Source organism: Eubalaena glacialis, chromosome 17, assembly GCF_028564815.1.
Source record: "Eubalaena glacialis isolate mEubGla1 chromosome 17, mEubGla1.1.hap2.+ XY, whole genome shotgun sequence".
Taxonomy (NCBI): Eukaryota; Metazoa; Chordata; class Mammalia; order Artiodactyla; family Balaenidae; genus Eubalaena; species Eubalaena glacialis.
The window spans coordinates 15,773,437-15,790,077 of NC_083732.1; the positions used below are offsets into that span (position 1 = coordinate 15,773,437).

The window sequence follows — 16,641 nt, forward strand, 5'->3', positions numbered from 1 at the left end:
TATATATATAGATATATATAGGTAGGGCTAGGATAGTACAACGTGTCAATAGATGGGGGTGAGGAGTGCCATTTTACCTAGGTGGTCAGGAAAGTTCTCTCTTGATAGAGTGACACCTTTCTAACAGAACTCTAAGATCCATAATAGAATTTCTTTATTATGCAACCATTAAAACAAAATTCAGGAAAAGTCGTACAACGCAATGGCTAAGAGCACATCCTCTGGTGTCAACTCAGGTTTGGAATGCCCGGCATACCACATATCAGTTGTGCTAATTATGCTAATTAACCCCATTGGACCTAAGTTTCCTCATTTCTAAAACTGTAGAAATACTAATACATACTTTTATAAGTTTGTTGAGAGCATGAAATATAAAGAGCATAGAACAATGGCATCTAGTAAGGGCTTATTTAATAAATGTAAGATATTATTATAGGTTGAATTTAATACCATGTAAATGCTTATGAAACAATCTAAGCTGATGGTGAATTACAGTTAGAGAGAAAAATTAATTTATAGAAAAAAATTAGAAGAAAATTTACCAATGTATTAGCAGTTAAATTGTTTCAACAAGTACTGTGGATATAATTTAATGTTTGTATTTTCCAAATTTCCGTTCATTAACGCATCAGATTTTGATGAGTTTACCAAAAGGCAGAAAGGAGCAAAGGGAGAGGGAGGAAGGGAGGGAGGGAAGGAGACCCGGCCGTGCCACTGGAAAAAAACAAAAACAAGCAAACCAGAGATTCTTTTAAATAACCAGGCTCTCCAGGACGCATATTAAAACATATAAATTGTTAACATGCTTATTTTCAGGAAGCATACTGCATAAAATGAGGTAAAGCTACTCTATGGTAAGTGGCACGAAAAATGCCTAAAGTGAATGAAATAAGAAATTGGATCCCCTTTTACAGGTAAGTATTTGCAATGAAATTTAAAATATAAATTTATCTCCTTTTGCCAATCAAAGGATATTCTGTAACGGTATTCTATAACTACTGAAACTCTATTACAACCAAATTATATTTCTCCAAATCTACCCCAAGTTCTTCTAAATAAGAAAGATGGAGGCTCTCGGTCATTCTGGACTCATTACTGCATCCTAGTCTTAACTTTTGTAACTTTCTCATGTTTTCTCTCCCACAGATGCGACTCTTCTAAAGCAAGAACAATGTCCAAATCACAAAAGCCTTCCAGCAAAGGTTACTCAAATCGCTCCTCCTCAGGAAAATCTTCTCTTTCAAGTTCAGCTGAAAAGCCATCTTCTTTATGCAGGCCTCATGGATTCCACTAGGAAGAATTAGAGGTTCCCTTCTACTTGTTCCCTGGCCCACAGGACATGCGATTAAGATAACGCTTCTTTCTCCTGCATCCTCAGTTGCCTCCTTCCCAGTGAGGGTCCGGGGCATTCTCCTGATGGGCCAGGCGGGCCCACACTGCTCTCCCCCATGCCAGGTTCTGGGCGCCACAGATGCCACGGAAGACACTCTCTTTCCTTTTCTCATTCACCCTCATTTCACTCCAAGCTTTCCTATGCGTTCTTTGTCTCCAGTCAAACAGAACACAAAGCAGGGTAAAAACTTTTAAGCATGTCCCAGGGACAACGTTTAGGACCCAAATGAAATGTCTGTGGTTAGAGAAGAAAAAAGGATCACAGTTATACAGCTCCTTGGGGCAGTTTAAATTATGTCTCGCACGTAAGAAGTCTTTTTCTGGAATACTTTTATATGCTCTTTCTCTAGTCTCTTCCACAGAAGTGGAAAGTGAGCAAGGAGGAAAACCTTGGTTTGGTGGGAGGACCTCTGATTCATTTTCTCACCATACAAATTCTGACAAACCTTCTTTTCGTCAGATCGTTACGATAACTCCAAACAGTATTTGCTATGAGGCAATGGTTGCCATCAAAAATAGAAAAAGGCAGCTCTGGATTAACAGGCCCCCCTTCCCCCAATCCAATTTGTTCTTACAAAAATAAGCGAAATTAGGCATTTTTATTTGCAAATAACACATACCTACAGGATGATTTACTGAGAATTACTAGAATTTAGAAAGCTATTTACAAGAATTCATTATTTGAAAAGAATTTAAAAATTACCTTGGCACCTGAACTTATAAGCCAAAACACTTACTTTAACCATTTTCTTCACTCTCAAACATTGGATTTTGGTAATTATCGAAACTAACCATACTTGAGTTTAGGAGCGATTTGTACTTCAGCTTAAGTTTCAAACTTGGAACACATAAACAGCTCTCAGTAGAAGTGCAATCATATTGTTAGTATTGCGATTGTACAACGGAGCCCAATTCTCTGACCTCAGGATCGGGGCGTGGAGAATTAGGGAGCCCTCTCGATTTGCCAGATTTTGTAAGAGCAGAGCTTTCCTGGAGAGCTGTCAGTGGAGACCTTTCTCCTTCCCACTCCAGATGCAGTTACTGCGTTTTGGGGAACTGAAGTTATAAGTGGACTCAAGAACGGAGCTTCTTCTAATCACCCTTTGGGTAGTTAATACAGATTTAAACGCAAATGAGCTTAAAGGGCGTTAAAAATAATAATTTAATGGACTAGATCAGGGTGGTCTCAAACAGGCATTGAAAAGATTAAAACAACTTCCTCCTATTGGAGAATGTGTCCTTCTGTACCTTTTTTTTTTTCAATTAGTCCTAAAAATGTGTTTGCACTGAGAGAGTAAAGAATCATTGTTTTTGTAAAATCTACAGCTATGGATAAAGATCTGTGAGGCTGCTGCACCTTATTTAACCATAACTGGCAAGTTAATAAGCATGAAATGAAAACTTTAAAGAAATTAAGGTAATTGCTTGACACCTCAGATACAGGTAACTGTATTATATTCCTTTTGCCTGGTATCGGGGAAAAAAAGAGAGTTCATTAAGCTGAAACTCAAACTCTGGCTCCAGTTAGGATAAATGATGTAGAAAAAACTAAGCTCTCAGAGAAATCACAACACATTATATATGTATGTTCATAACACAGGCATATGACTTCTTTAGTTTGGTGTTTTAAGGCAACGTTTCGAAATCCAGAGTAATGACTATTACTTAGGGCAAAAACATATTTGGGCCCGGACAATTAAATTTTATATAAGGTTAAGTTTCTAATTACTAAAGATCTCTTCTTGGTATTAAAAATATAACCTAAATTATAGGGTTTTAATTTAAAAATCTATTTGCATTTCTTTCCTTCTGATGTTCAACTGCGCTGATAATTATTGAGTAGCTGCTGAGAGCAAATTACTGGGCTCTCTGGACACTGCAATACAATCACGGAGTAAGAAACAGAACTTAATCTCAAGAAATCAAAGATTTAGGAAGAAGAAACAAGTATGGAGTAAACTAACGCGGGACCCAGCACACACGAAAAATACAAAGTGCTCGCGAGGAGAAATCACTTCTTGTCGTGGCGAGCCTCGGCGAAGGTCTGACGAATGGCCGAGTTGGGTTCTGAAGAAGGGGTACTACATTTCAAAGGGAAGCTGGGGTGGTGGTCAGGGTGTCCGAGGACCCTAGGGTGCCAAAGCGGTGCGCTTAATAGAGAGCACGGTCGGGCCAGAGATGCTGGGTGACCGCACGGCCATGTGACTCGACAGCTGGGGGGCTCTGGGTCTTTCCATCCTCACCCAGTCTCTTCTCCCCCCAGGATGCTGTCAGGCCCTGCTTACGGTGCTGGCTGCGCCCTACCCTCCCCAGTGCCACCCGGGAGCTGTGGGAAACGCACCCTCCGGCTCCACCCAGCCGGCCTGAAGGACGCACCCTGGCGGCGGGCGGGGTCTAACAAGCCCGGACGCTGAGGCCTGCTGAGGTTCGCCAACCACTGCCATCAGCTGCAGGGAGAAAGTTTCTTGCCCCATCGGTGACCTAAAATCTGACTAACTCATAGTATTAATAATCTGCTCTGAAAAAAAAGGAAAGGGAGAGGTAAGGCAGAGTACATTTTATTCACTGAATTCACGTATTCACCACGTATTTAGTAAGCATCTACTTTGGAGCGTCAGAATATAGAAAACCCTAAATGCTAGAATGAGTAGCAGTCCCTGTTGACTTACTAAACCACAGGCCCAGAGGAAAGGTCTCAGCCAGAGGTGGTCAGACCACAGTTAGGGCAGCGGTACACACCACAGGTTTGGAAGCGTAGGGAGGAGGGGCTGAAGGCTTGCTAACCGGATACTGCAAAAGGCCACCTATGGTACAGCTGCATTTATAGGAAACATCCAGAATAAGCAAATCCACAGAAACAGAAAGCAGATTAGTGGTTGCCAGGGGCTAAGGGGAAAGGCAGAGGGGGAGTGACTGCTAACAAGCACAGGGCTTCTTTTCGGGTTGATGAAAATGTTCTGAAACTAGATGGTGGTGATGGCTGCACAACTGGTGAATAAACTAAAAACCACTGAACCGGACACTTTCAAAGGGTGAATTTTACGTTACATGAATTGTATCTCAATAAAGCAGTTATTAAAAACAAAAAACCAGAAAACGATGACAACAAGCCCCACAAGCTATTAGGCCTGATACTGATAACCTGCAGAGTTGTGGAACAGGTCAATGGATGGTTTACAAATATTTAGGAAACAAACTGGCGACTATTACGAGCAAGAGTGACTTCTCTAATGATTCAACCCACATGAATTGTCCTCCTTCTTTCTGCTAAAGAGATAAGAGCAAGAATTTTGTTTTTTATAGTTTTATTATTTTTTCTTAATAAAAGTAATGCATGCTCGTAGTAGAAAATTTTAAATTTTCTAAAATGCTAAAGAAAAAATTGCATGTATTCCTACCACACAGAGAATAACCATTACATTAAAAAAATTTCTGCTCAGCATTGGGAGTTTCGGATTGACATGTACACACTGCTCTATTTAAAAAGGATAACCAACAAGGACCTACTGTATAGCACAGGGAACTCTGCTCAATATTCTGTAATAACCTATATAGGAAAAGAATTTGAAAAAGAATAGATACATGTATATGTATAACTGAATCACTTTGCTGTACACCTGAAACTAACACAACATTGTTAATCAACTATACTCCAATATAAAATAAAAATTAAAAAAAAAATGTACTGTGTGCATCTGTGTGTGTGTGCCACAAACCGCATGTACAATTTTATAGATGCCCTTATTATTTCCAAGATTTTTTCCATGGTATTAAATATGTCTTAATAAACATAATTTTTAATGGCTCTATGATATTCCGTCATATGAAAGTACCATAATATATTTAACCATTTTCTATAATCATTTAGTTTGCTTCTATTTTTTACCACCATAAATAACACTGTGATGAATATCTTTTATATAAGTACTCATCCACATATCTGATTAATAATAATCAACAGTCAATACAATAGAGTCTCAGAAATGTAATTACCGGATCAAACGGTGTGACCATATTTAAAGCTATTATATTTACTGTCAAATTATTTTCCAAAAAGGCTGTACTAATTTCTGATCACCTCAGCAGGGTATGTGAGGTCCCATCTTACCAGAATTCACAATAATAATGAATATTATGATTTTTAAAAATGCTTTGCAAATTTGAAGACTATGGCACGACATTATTTTCTAATTTAAACTGATTACTAATAATTGAGTATTTTTCAAATGTTTTATAAGCATTTCATGTTTACTTTGATAAAAGAATGTGGAGTCAGGGATCTGGCATAGACACAGCATATTCAGGTTGGTGAGGCATCGGAGTTACTGCTATTGTAGAGATGAAAGCAGATGTGGCTCATAATGAATCACATGAGGAACTTTTTAAAAACATGGCTTTCCAGGCTCCACCCCAGACCAACGAAATTAGAACCCCCCCCTGCAGAACGACCCCAGGTGATCAGCTGAAGCCTGCCCAGCACCGACTGGAAAGGAAGAGGAGCACTTACAACTACTGGGCTGGGAGACAATGGCGAGTTAGTCTAGGCTGGTGGAAAAACATTCCGGGTGTTAGTTAACTGGTTATTACAAACAAAGAGAGGTTCTCCAGTCTAGTTTTTTTTTTTAATCAATGACTCGGAAAAAAAAAAAAACTGTTTATCAGATAGGCAGGTGACACAAAGCATACCTATCACGTTTGATAATAAGAGTACTTTTCTGAAAATCTTAACATTAGCAGACTAGAATAAAAGGTCCGAACCAGCGCAACGACATTATTTACCCAATATCTTTGTATTATTAAAACAATGTGAACACCTACAAAAACACAATTTAAAAAAAGGAAAGGAAAATCCCTCACAATCTTCCTATTTTAATGTGTTCAGTATTTGAATTGGGGCAGAGATGAAACTTCTCTCACATTTGGTCACCATCTAAATGGCTTTCTTTTTCTGTCTTGTGTTTCTTCCCAAATACAACCCATAGCAGTTCTACTCCATGCTACCGGTGTTCCTGCGCCTCTCAAGTCTTACTCTGTAGTAAGAAATCCGCCCACCTCCTTAACCCCGGAACAGTATAAGGCGCCTTTCTGGTCCCTCCTGACAGGCCCTCCCCACAGTCCATTCCAGGAGACGCTGCCTGCCCTCTCGTCACACACGTCCCAGGAAGAGGAGGGCGTGGCACCCCCTCTGCCTTCCTCGGAGCTGCCACTAGGCCGCTGCCCAATCACAAGGCTGGCCTTGAATCAAACTCTCCACGCCTTGGAAACCCATGGCACCCTCTATCCACGATCCGGTCTGAGATGCACCAGTGTGCCACTTAATCTTCCACCTTGACTGAAAATATTGGTATTTGATTAGTTCTTCCTCTCTAGCCCACATCTGGTCGCCACCCGGAGTGATCTCACAACCTCTGCGACATCCTCACAGGCCCTCCTGTCTCAACTCCAACAGAGGTCACCTCCACTGCACTTCGGCCACTGCCCCTACGATCACTCCCGAACCTTGCTGTCACCCAGAACTGGGGCCCCCCGAAAGCCACTTCCGGCCCACAGCTTCCTAGCACGCTAGCTTCCTTACTGTCTTCCTCCCCGGTAACCGGTCTTCACGGATCAAGAACTCTGGTCCCCTGCCCTTCTGCTCATCGCATGTCCCTCCTTACCTCGCTGGATTCACCACCGGCAGGTGGGTCTCACGCATCTCTTCTCACAGAGTTCCTTCCGCAAAACTTAATCCCAAGATTCCTCCACTCCTATAAGTAGGAACCCGAGCACCGACGGAGAAAATCCCACAGCTAAGGGCGGAACGGCCCCTCAGACGTTTCAAGGTTTCTCAACTTGCCTTAGACTCATAGTCCTGTCCGCCCATCCTTTTATTTGTTCTCCAGTCAGCTCCTATTTACCCCAACAATTATTTCCAGCTTTTACCACTTGGGCAAATGGCTGATCAGCCTGATTTTATGCAACTTCCCTTCCTTTCCCTTACACAGAAATCCACTGCTCTCTTCAACATCACTCCTGGCTTCTCAGAGGATGTGTGATCCCTCCTCTTGTAAACACTAACCCCTCCAACCCCATTTCCTATTTCCCTCCCTATCTTCTCTGAGACGTTTCTACAAAGCTTCTCTTTAGCAACTGTTCACCCTTTTTCTTTCTACTTTAACCTATAAGCACACTCAGGTCATTTCCATCCCTTGAGTCTGAATCTCTCTCCATCAGCCATCCAGTCTCACATCTTTCCTTCACATCCGGACCTGCCCAAAGACTGCAGGCCTGTGCTCCCTTACCCCAAACACTAGGGAGCCACAGAATTTAGAATTCAGATAGATAGACATATTTTAATTTTAGAAAGAGAAAACGTGGCATACGCCATATTTCATAATAACCCCACAGAGCCCTGTAAGTGCATTCTGTAATCAAATTCAATATTATTTCTGCAGTGAAATGTATGAATATTCACACTAAGTGGGACAAATGAAGATTATAAGCCATTCCATATCCATTCAGGTCAGGTTTTACTGCTAAACGAGTTATAAAAACCTTTCCAGTTCCAGAGTTTGTTGAATTCTGAGATTCAGATAAGGGAATATAGGCCTGTGGTTTATGCCTATTCCCTTCCACTCACTTCATGATCCCAAACAATTACATTTCTTCCCCCCTCGCTCCACTGACTCTGCCTCCCTCGTCTTCCATGACATTTGAATACCAAGCCTACATAAATTCTGGCATCCCGTGTTATGTAACTTAGCCTTTCCACTGTGTCTGTCACTGTGATCACATGCCCCCAGGGATTCCTCCCGGTATATCTCTGTTCTGAGCCTTCCATGACACCATCCTCTATAGGGCCTCCCCTTAAACTGCATAATTATTCTTCTTCCATCTCTTTTATGGGACCTTCCTCTTTGGAGCTCTCCAGGCCTCCTCCTCAGCCCAGCCCTCTCCTCGGTTCTCTTCCTTTTTTTAAATTATTTTTAACAGCTTTAGTGAGGTATAAGTCAGAAGCCATACAATTCACTCTTTTAACACATCCATTTCAGTGGTTTTAATCTAATCACAGGATTGTGCAACCATCACCATATCTAATTCCACAACATTTCATCAGCCCAACAGGAAACTCCATGCTCATTTTGCAATGCTTCCTCATTCCCTCCTCTCTCCCACCCTGAACTACTAACACTCTCTGACTTTATGTATGTGCCTAATCTGGATATGTCATATAAATGGAAACATATAACATGTGGCCTTTTGTTTCTCACTTATTTCAATTAGCATAATGTTTTCAAGGTTCCACAATATTGTAGCATGTATGAGTGCTTCATTCCTTTTTATGGCCAAATATTGCAATGTATATAGGATATACCACATTTTATTTATCTACTCATCAGTTGATGGACATCTGGGCTGTTTCTACTTTTTGGCTCTTAGGAATGAATAATGCCGCTATGGACATCTGTGTACAAGTGTACAGATATGCTTTAGTTCTTTTGGATATAAATCTAGAAATGGAATTGGTGAGTCTATAGTACCTTTACATTTAATTTTTTGATGAACTGCCAGACTGCTTTCCAAAGTGAATATACCATTTTATTTTCCCACCAGCAATGTCTGAGGGTTCCGATTTCTCCATATCTTCATCAACACTTACTTAATTTTTAAAAAAAATTACAGCCATCCTACTGGGCATGAAATGGTGTCTCGTTGGTTTGATCTGCATTTCCCTAGTAACTATGTTGAGCATCTTTTCAAGTGCTTTTTTGGCCGCTGCATATCTTCTCTGGAGAAATGTCTATTCAAATCTCTGTCTATATTAAATTAGATTCTGCAGTGATTCTTAGCACCACTTTGGAGTTATGAATGGCTTTGAGAATCTGACCAAAGCCAAAAAGTAAAACTACATAGATAACAAAATAAGGCATACAATTCTCCTAAGATGTCACTAACCCACTGTAAGACCACTTATGGACCTTCCAGATTAAGCAGCCTTGCTGTATATCATAGGTTCTCAACCCTGGCGCATATCTGCAGATCACCTGGGGAGCTTTTAAAAAACACCACATAACCACATGATTCAGCATTTCCACGTCTAGGTATATACTGAAAAGAACTGAAAGCAGGGACTTCAGCAGATATACGGACACCCGTATTCACAGCAGCATTATTCACAATAGCCAAAAGGTGGAGACAACCCATATGTCCATCAACACATGAATGAACCAAATGTGTATATACATACAACAGAATATTATTCAGCCTTAAACAGGAATGAAATACTGATACATGCTACAACACGGATAAACCTTGAAAACATGATGCTAAGTGAAAGAAGTCAGACACAAAAGGCCATATATTATGATTCTACTCATGTGAGGAACCTAGAATAGCCAATTTCATAGAAACAGAAAGTAGAATTGTGGTTACCAGGGCCTTGTGGGAGGAGGGGTGAGTACTTATTGTTTAATAGGTTGAGAGTTTCTGTTTAGGATGATGAAAAAGTTCTGGAGATGCACAGCAGTGATAGATGCACAACAATGTGAAGGGGTACTTAATGCCACTTAACTGTACATTTAAAATGGTAAATTTTATGTTAGGTATATTTTACCACAATTGTAAAAAAACACGTTTGTGTACACACACACACACACATATGACCAGGACACCATCAGTATTTTGCTTAAAAGCTCTCCAAGTAATGCAAATGTTCAAAAAGGCTTAAGAACTGCTGCTTCATACCCTCCTTGGTGGTATCACCTATTCCCAAGGCTTCCTAAATCTTTCTTTCCAGCCTTCACCTCTCAAAGCTTCTACCTCAAAAATCCAGCTAGGTTTCAATTCACAGAATTGAGCTCATCCATTCCTCCTCCTCATCCCAAAACTGCCCCACCTGAAAGAGCGCCATCCACTGAACATCACCCTTAAACTCCTATATTCTCGCCATCAAATCATCAATGTGACTCTGCCTCTTAAATACTCTCAAGCCTCCCCCCTTGTCTTTATGATAATCATTACTGCTTCTAGCTCGGGCCTTCACCTTACTTGGAATATCTAACATAAGCTTCCTTACCTCCAGATAATTAATTTCCTGGCTCAAAATCTTTAGTAGACTCCACTCCCCCTGAGATGAAGTCTCTGCTGCCTCAAATGTTACAGATGGTGCCTTATCATCTAGCCCTTGCCAATTTCTCCAGGCCCATCTCCTGCTGATTCCGCTTGCCCTGGTGATGTATAAACTGCACGGGGTTCCTTACCTACCACACACTAGGTCTCACCTCTTTTCTTGTGCTTGTTACACGTGGAACAAAAAATATATTTTCCCCCTTTTGGCTAATTCCCACTCATCTTTCAAAACCTAGCTCAGATGACCTTCTCCCCAAGATTAAATTCCCTTCCTCTATCTTTTAATAGCCTATATATATATACAACTACCATTAACCACATATATCTTAATTATGTCTTTTTCCTTAGCAAATTTTAAGCTCTGTGAGGGGTAGAAACTAAGTAGGTTTCATCTTTTTATATTAGGCCCTTACCAGAATGCCTGCCACACAGTACTTAATTCATGTTCATGGAATAAATTGCTTTACAAACTACTATAGAGTTTGAAGCTATTTCATCAAAATAGGAAACATCATTTACTATGCTATATCTGTATTATTTTATTTGATCTTCACAAAAACCCTATGAAGTCATTATTATTATGATTCCCTGAAGTACAGAAACATCAAATAACATGTCCAAGGTCAAACACCACCAGCAGGTGGTAGAACCGAGATTCGAATCCAAGAGAAACTCCAGAGCCTGAACCCTGCCTCTTCCCCTTCCCTAGCGGAGATACGGCTCTTCTTACCTGTGTAGGTCTCATCGTCTCAAGGAGATATTTCCTGCCTTCCAGGATTTTTCTCTATAATTTTTAAAGTTATAATCTTAACATACAGTTTTGTATCTTTTAAAAATTAAAAAAGTTTTAGCATGTTACTACGTGGTCTTCATAACCAGCATGACTACTCATGAAGACAAAGGTAGATTCTTACAATGAGGTTGAAACAAACAAAAAAATCAACTGTATGAAGTTCTAAATAGGGGAAGCTAAGATGATGGTCACTTAGGTGATAATAGCCAGAGGATTTTAGCTGATTGCCAGCTTAATATGAATCAAGCAAACGACTGGATGCTAAAAATAAGAAATGTACTCTTAGAAATGCAAAAACAAAAGCAAAATTAGAAATCTGCAATTCGAATAGACACATGAAATTCCATGTTGCTCCGGAAGATAAGAGATAATAGGTGCCTGGGGAATTTAGTCAATGAACAGACACTAACCAAGAACTTGTTTAAATAAGCAGGGATATGTATGCATGGGTGTGTGTGTGTGTGTGTGTGTGTGTGTTTATATGTGTGTGTACGTGGGTAAACTACTTGGGGAGATGAAACATACACAGGTACGAAAACACACTACGTGTGCTGAAGGGATATTTCACAGAGAAGAAATATCTTAGGCATTTGGTAATTATTAAGTGTTGGACACTACATTATTTATTTAATTCTCAGAGCTCTACAAAGCAGATACTGTCCCCTGTTTTACAGAGGAAAAAACAGATTCAAAGAAGTTAACTGACTTGTCCAAAGTCTCAAAGCTTATAAGTTATGCCACTAGGCTTCAAACCAAGCTCTGACTACTCTTTCTACAATCCTTAACTTTCTAATAAAAACCATTAAATAAGAACGTCAAAATACATAACAGGAGAGTTGTTGATGATGGTACAAGGCAACGGTCTAGTTAAAACGTTAGAAAAAAATGAACATATCATCCTTGAAGTTTGTGGAATGTCCATCCCTGGAGACCTTCAGCTGTAACATCAAGGGAGGGATAGACAGTTGACACCAGAATTGCCAGGTAAGATCGACATCCTCACATGCAGTTAACCTCCCAATATGAACAGAGAAACCAAAAGCCATGACCTCACAATGCTATGATATGAAAGCATCTGATTTTTCATTCTCTCCTCTCAGCATCATCAAGGAAGGATGAGCTTTCCCTTTCCCTGAATTTCCTTTCGAGTTCTTATGTCACTGTCACATGCTTATTTGTGCGTCATTTCCAGCCCTCAGACTGGTCCCACAACCTCCAGGTTCTGACTGTGACCAACAGTGAATACACTGCATCACTCGCCTGAAGCACCAAGTTATACTGAACTCAGGCGGCTTAGACGTTTAGGACTGTACCAGGCCCCCAGAAGCTCAATGGCGTCCCCGCTTATCTCCATACCCGCAGCCCAGACCCTCTACATCAGTGAAACATCTGTTTTTAGTGTCTGGCAATAACTGGATTGATTTCTCTGCCTTTGGAACATTCAGGTCACAGGAACCCTGTGTACAAGAAACAACTTCCCACTTATATCCGTTACCGTGTCTTTCCCCCTTCTTAATCCTAGGTGTCCTGATAACATTTCCAAGCAAGTACATTAGAAAATTATGCTCCAGAATCTAATTCCAACTGTCTTGAGGTTACCTGGCAGTTGAAATAATCTGGAGGTGACAGGAGATCAAACCAGAGAGGACAGAAGAGGCCTCTGGAATGGGCCATTATAGAAACTCTATTTCAACCCTGGCAGAGGTAGCTGTATGTAACTCCACAATGGTTAGCTCTGCTAAACATGTATCCTGGCTTATTATCTAAATGAAAGGCTAAACTCGACAAACAACCAAGCAGAAAAGTCAGGGAATTTAAGTTGGTCTTCTGATTTTAAAGGTGAAAAACACAAAAACACAAGAAGTCCCACAGACCTTCTTGGTAAATGTCACAGAGTACCAGACTCCACTGCACTCTGTTCTGAACCTGACCATCCATGCCCACAGCCCTTCCTAAGGACCCTCAATGGGCTGTTACCAGGAAGCTTCCATCCAGCTCCTCACACTGAAGACCCCATAGCAATGCTGCCCTGACACTTGATCTAGGCACCCAGTGGACAGGCTGCCAGCGGTCTACTGGGGCGGCTCGGCACAGAAGTTCTATCCAGACACAGACAGAGGTGACGGCTTGAGTCCAGTAGATTCTCAGAGTCTGTGGAATATGTAAGAGAGAGCTGTTCTGTGTGCAGAGAGAGAAGTCGAAAAGACACAGAGGAAGAAAGCACAGGATGATAAAGGGACAAGGAGCAATGCGCGAGCCAGTCAGGAGGCAGAGAAAAGGTGTGCCCTGAGCGTGAGGAGGCTGAGGAGCTCGTGAGGCCGAGGCAGCTGGTGCAGACAGAGCGCACCTCGGCCACGCCAGTCGGCGCACACACAGTGGTTCCGCACCTTTCCTCCCAGTACGCCACAGCGCGTGCTCCGCTAGCCTAGATTTCAATGGTCAGGCTATCAAATAGACACGGAAGCTTTCAATGTGGGTAAACTTGCGGCCCGCGGGCTATAACTCTACCCCTTCCCGATAAAGGCAGACGTCCCATGGACAACACCAGACCTATTGAACTCTATCCCCTCACTCGGCCCTGAAGTCATGGAAAGCCTGGCTCAGCTCTTGCTCTCATCATTTACTAGCTGTGCAACATTGGGAAAGGTACTTAACCTTTCTAAGCTTCAGTTTTGATGCCTGTAAAATTCAGAAATAATATTCACTTCACAAGTTTGTACGAAAATTAAATGAGATAGAGGATAAAAGTACATAGCTTGATATATACAGGCTTCACTCAGGCGTGAGTAATAGAGCTGTTGGCCAAAAGTTCAGTATTAATGAATCAACAATACATATATTAAATAAGGTGTCTTTAAACAGAAACCTACTCAAAATAAGGCTATGTATTGATCCAAGAGCTAAAAAGTTATGACCAGAGACTTGCAGGAATCTAACTCCGTATCTCCCCTAGAAGCAATGGCTCGGTATTTGCTAACTCAGTGTCTGCCGTGACTTTATGGAACATAACGCCTGCAAATAACAAGGATCGGCTGTAGTTCATTAAAGGTAGAACATGGGAGTAGGGGAGAATCTGGGGGGCAGGCAGCTAGAAGGGTAGAGGCAGGTCATGAAAGGGCCTTTTATGTCCTACCAAGGGGTGTGGACTTCATACCGCTTCTAATCTGATTACTGATTAGAAGACTGTGGGCCTGGGAAGGGTCTACAGCTCCCTGCTCCTGAGTGGACCCCTGGTGTCTGGCACATACGTCTCATCTGCAAGAAAGACTGCTACCCAATGCCTTACAGATGCTGTCCTCTCGGCTCAGAGCCATAGACAACAGAAGATAGTGGGAGCCACCAACCGTCTAGTGGTCACGGTGAATGTCAAAAGAAACAGGTGAAATCAAATTTAGTAATGTATTTTAACACATCATATTCAATATAGTTATCTTTTCAACGTGTAATCAATATTCTAAAAATTATTAATGAGCTATTTTACTTTTCTTTGGGGAGGGAGGCACTCCGTCTTCAAAGTCTGAGTGTATTTTGCACTCAATTCAGATAGGCCACATTTCCAATGGTCAAAAGCCACTCGTTACTTGTGGCTCCTATGCTGGACAGTGAAGGCCTAGGGTACCCTATACATCCTCCAGGGCCTGCTAGTCATCTTCTGTTCTCTTCACTTTCTCTGCCAAGTGTCCCCTGATCAACCCTCTCCCCACCCCAGGGGCAGTCAGTTACTCTTCTCCTGTACTAGTGAAGCACCTGACAAAATTTTACAATAAACAGTTGTTAAATAAACAGGAGGATTTAAGTGCAAGAATGAAATTGGCTATCTTTCCATTTTAAAAATAAACCAACATGTAGGAGGATCCATCAAGGGAGACCAAAGATAGATGATAACGCTATATCCATACTTAACTTTCCCACTCATTAGCAAAAATCCAGTTACAAAAATTTCGTGAGGTAAAACTTTTTCCCACCATGAATACTGACGAGAAAGTGACATCACCTAGGAAAAAATACGCTTGTTCACTACTAAAGCCTGAAGAAGTAGAAGGGATCTCTATCTGAAATATTATGCAGACATGAACTCCTCTCTAGGGAATTTGCGGGGGTGTAAAATGACTTACAACAATTCTTAAATCAGTGGCTGATATTCCAGGGGTGTTCCCAATGTCTGAAAACAAGAATCTTAATTTGGATTCTCTGTGGTTTTTATACCTGAATGCTCCATCATAGCAATGCAGTGAGTAAAGGACCTTAAAAACAGCAAGGTTTCCATTTGCCAAGAAAAAGGAGAAGTAGCTAAGTAAGAAAATACGTAACATGCGCCTTTCAGATCCCACGACTTCAGCACTTCTCCCCACCCCATGAATCTCACGCTAATTCAGAGTCCACTCCTTGTACCAATCTCCGCTGCCGCATAATAATGCGCTCCCTCCCCTCACCTTTCCCTAAAGCAGATTTCTGAATCAGCTGTGAGTTACTTTTCATGAATATGTTTCTTTTCAGTGCAGACCAAACCTCATTTAAAGGAAGCTTTAAGAAGGACCCTGGAAAATTTGCTATCTGTTGCACAAGTTTTTTTTTTTAACGTCTTTATTGGAGTATAATTGCTTTACAATGGTGTGTTAGTTTCTGCTGTATAACAAAGTGAATCAGCTATACATATACATATATCCCCATATCCCCTCGCTCTTGCGCCTCCCTCCCACCCTCCCTATCCCACCCCTCTAGGTGGTCACAAAGCACAGAGCTGATCTCCCTGTGCTATGCGGCTGCTTCCCACTATCTATTTTACGTTTGGTAGTGTATATATGTCGATGCTACTCTCTGACTTCGTCTCAGCTTACCCTTCCCCCTCCCCGTGTCCTCAAGTCCATTCTCTACGTCTGCATCTTTATTCCTGTCCTGCCCCTAGGTTCATCAGAACCATTTTTTCTTTTTTAGATTCCATATATATTGCACAAGTTTTTTCACTTCATGAATTTTATATCCCTTTGGTTTCCAAAGAATTAAACTGCATCTATTAAAATATAGCCTAGTACCTTAATCCTGCCTAAATCTTCCCAAATTGTGACTTTCTCAAAAAACCAAAAACCTCCTAAGAACATATTTCACTGAGGTTTACAACACTGAGTACTAAAGTCACCTTTAATTCCGTCCTTTCTTACCCCATCTTTCCTGCAAATTAAAAATCTCTCCAAGAAGCAAACCCCCTCAGCCTGACAAGATCAGACCTGATTATAATATCTGTGGTTAATTATTGTGGTTGGAATTCTGAAGTGTAGCAGGATTTGCAAGCTAGTCACCTGGCTTGTTTAGACACTACCCTGATGTCAAAATGTGTGTCTTTTAACTCT

At 41.2% G+C, this 16,641-nt stretch overlaps 1 protein-coding gene across 3 annotated transcripts in view; it reads right to left on the bottom strand.

Moving 5' to 3' along the window:
• The window catches only part of NCOA2 (nuclear receptor coactivator 2), a 266,794-nt gene that overhangs the window by 104,671 nt on the left and 145,482 nt on the right, over window positions 1-16,641 (bottom strand). The gene's annotated exons all lie outside the window — the stretch shown is intronic.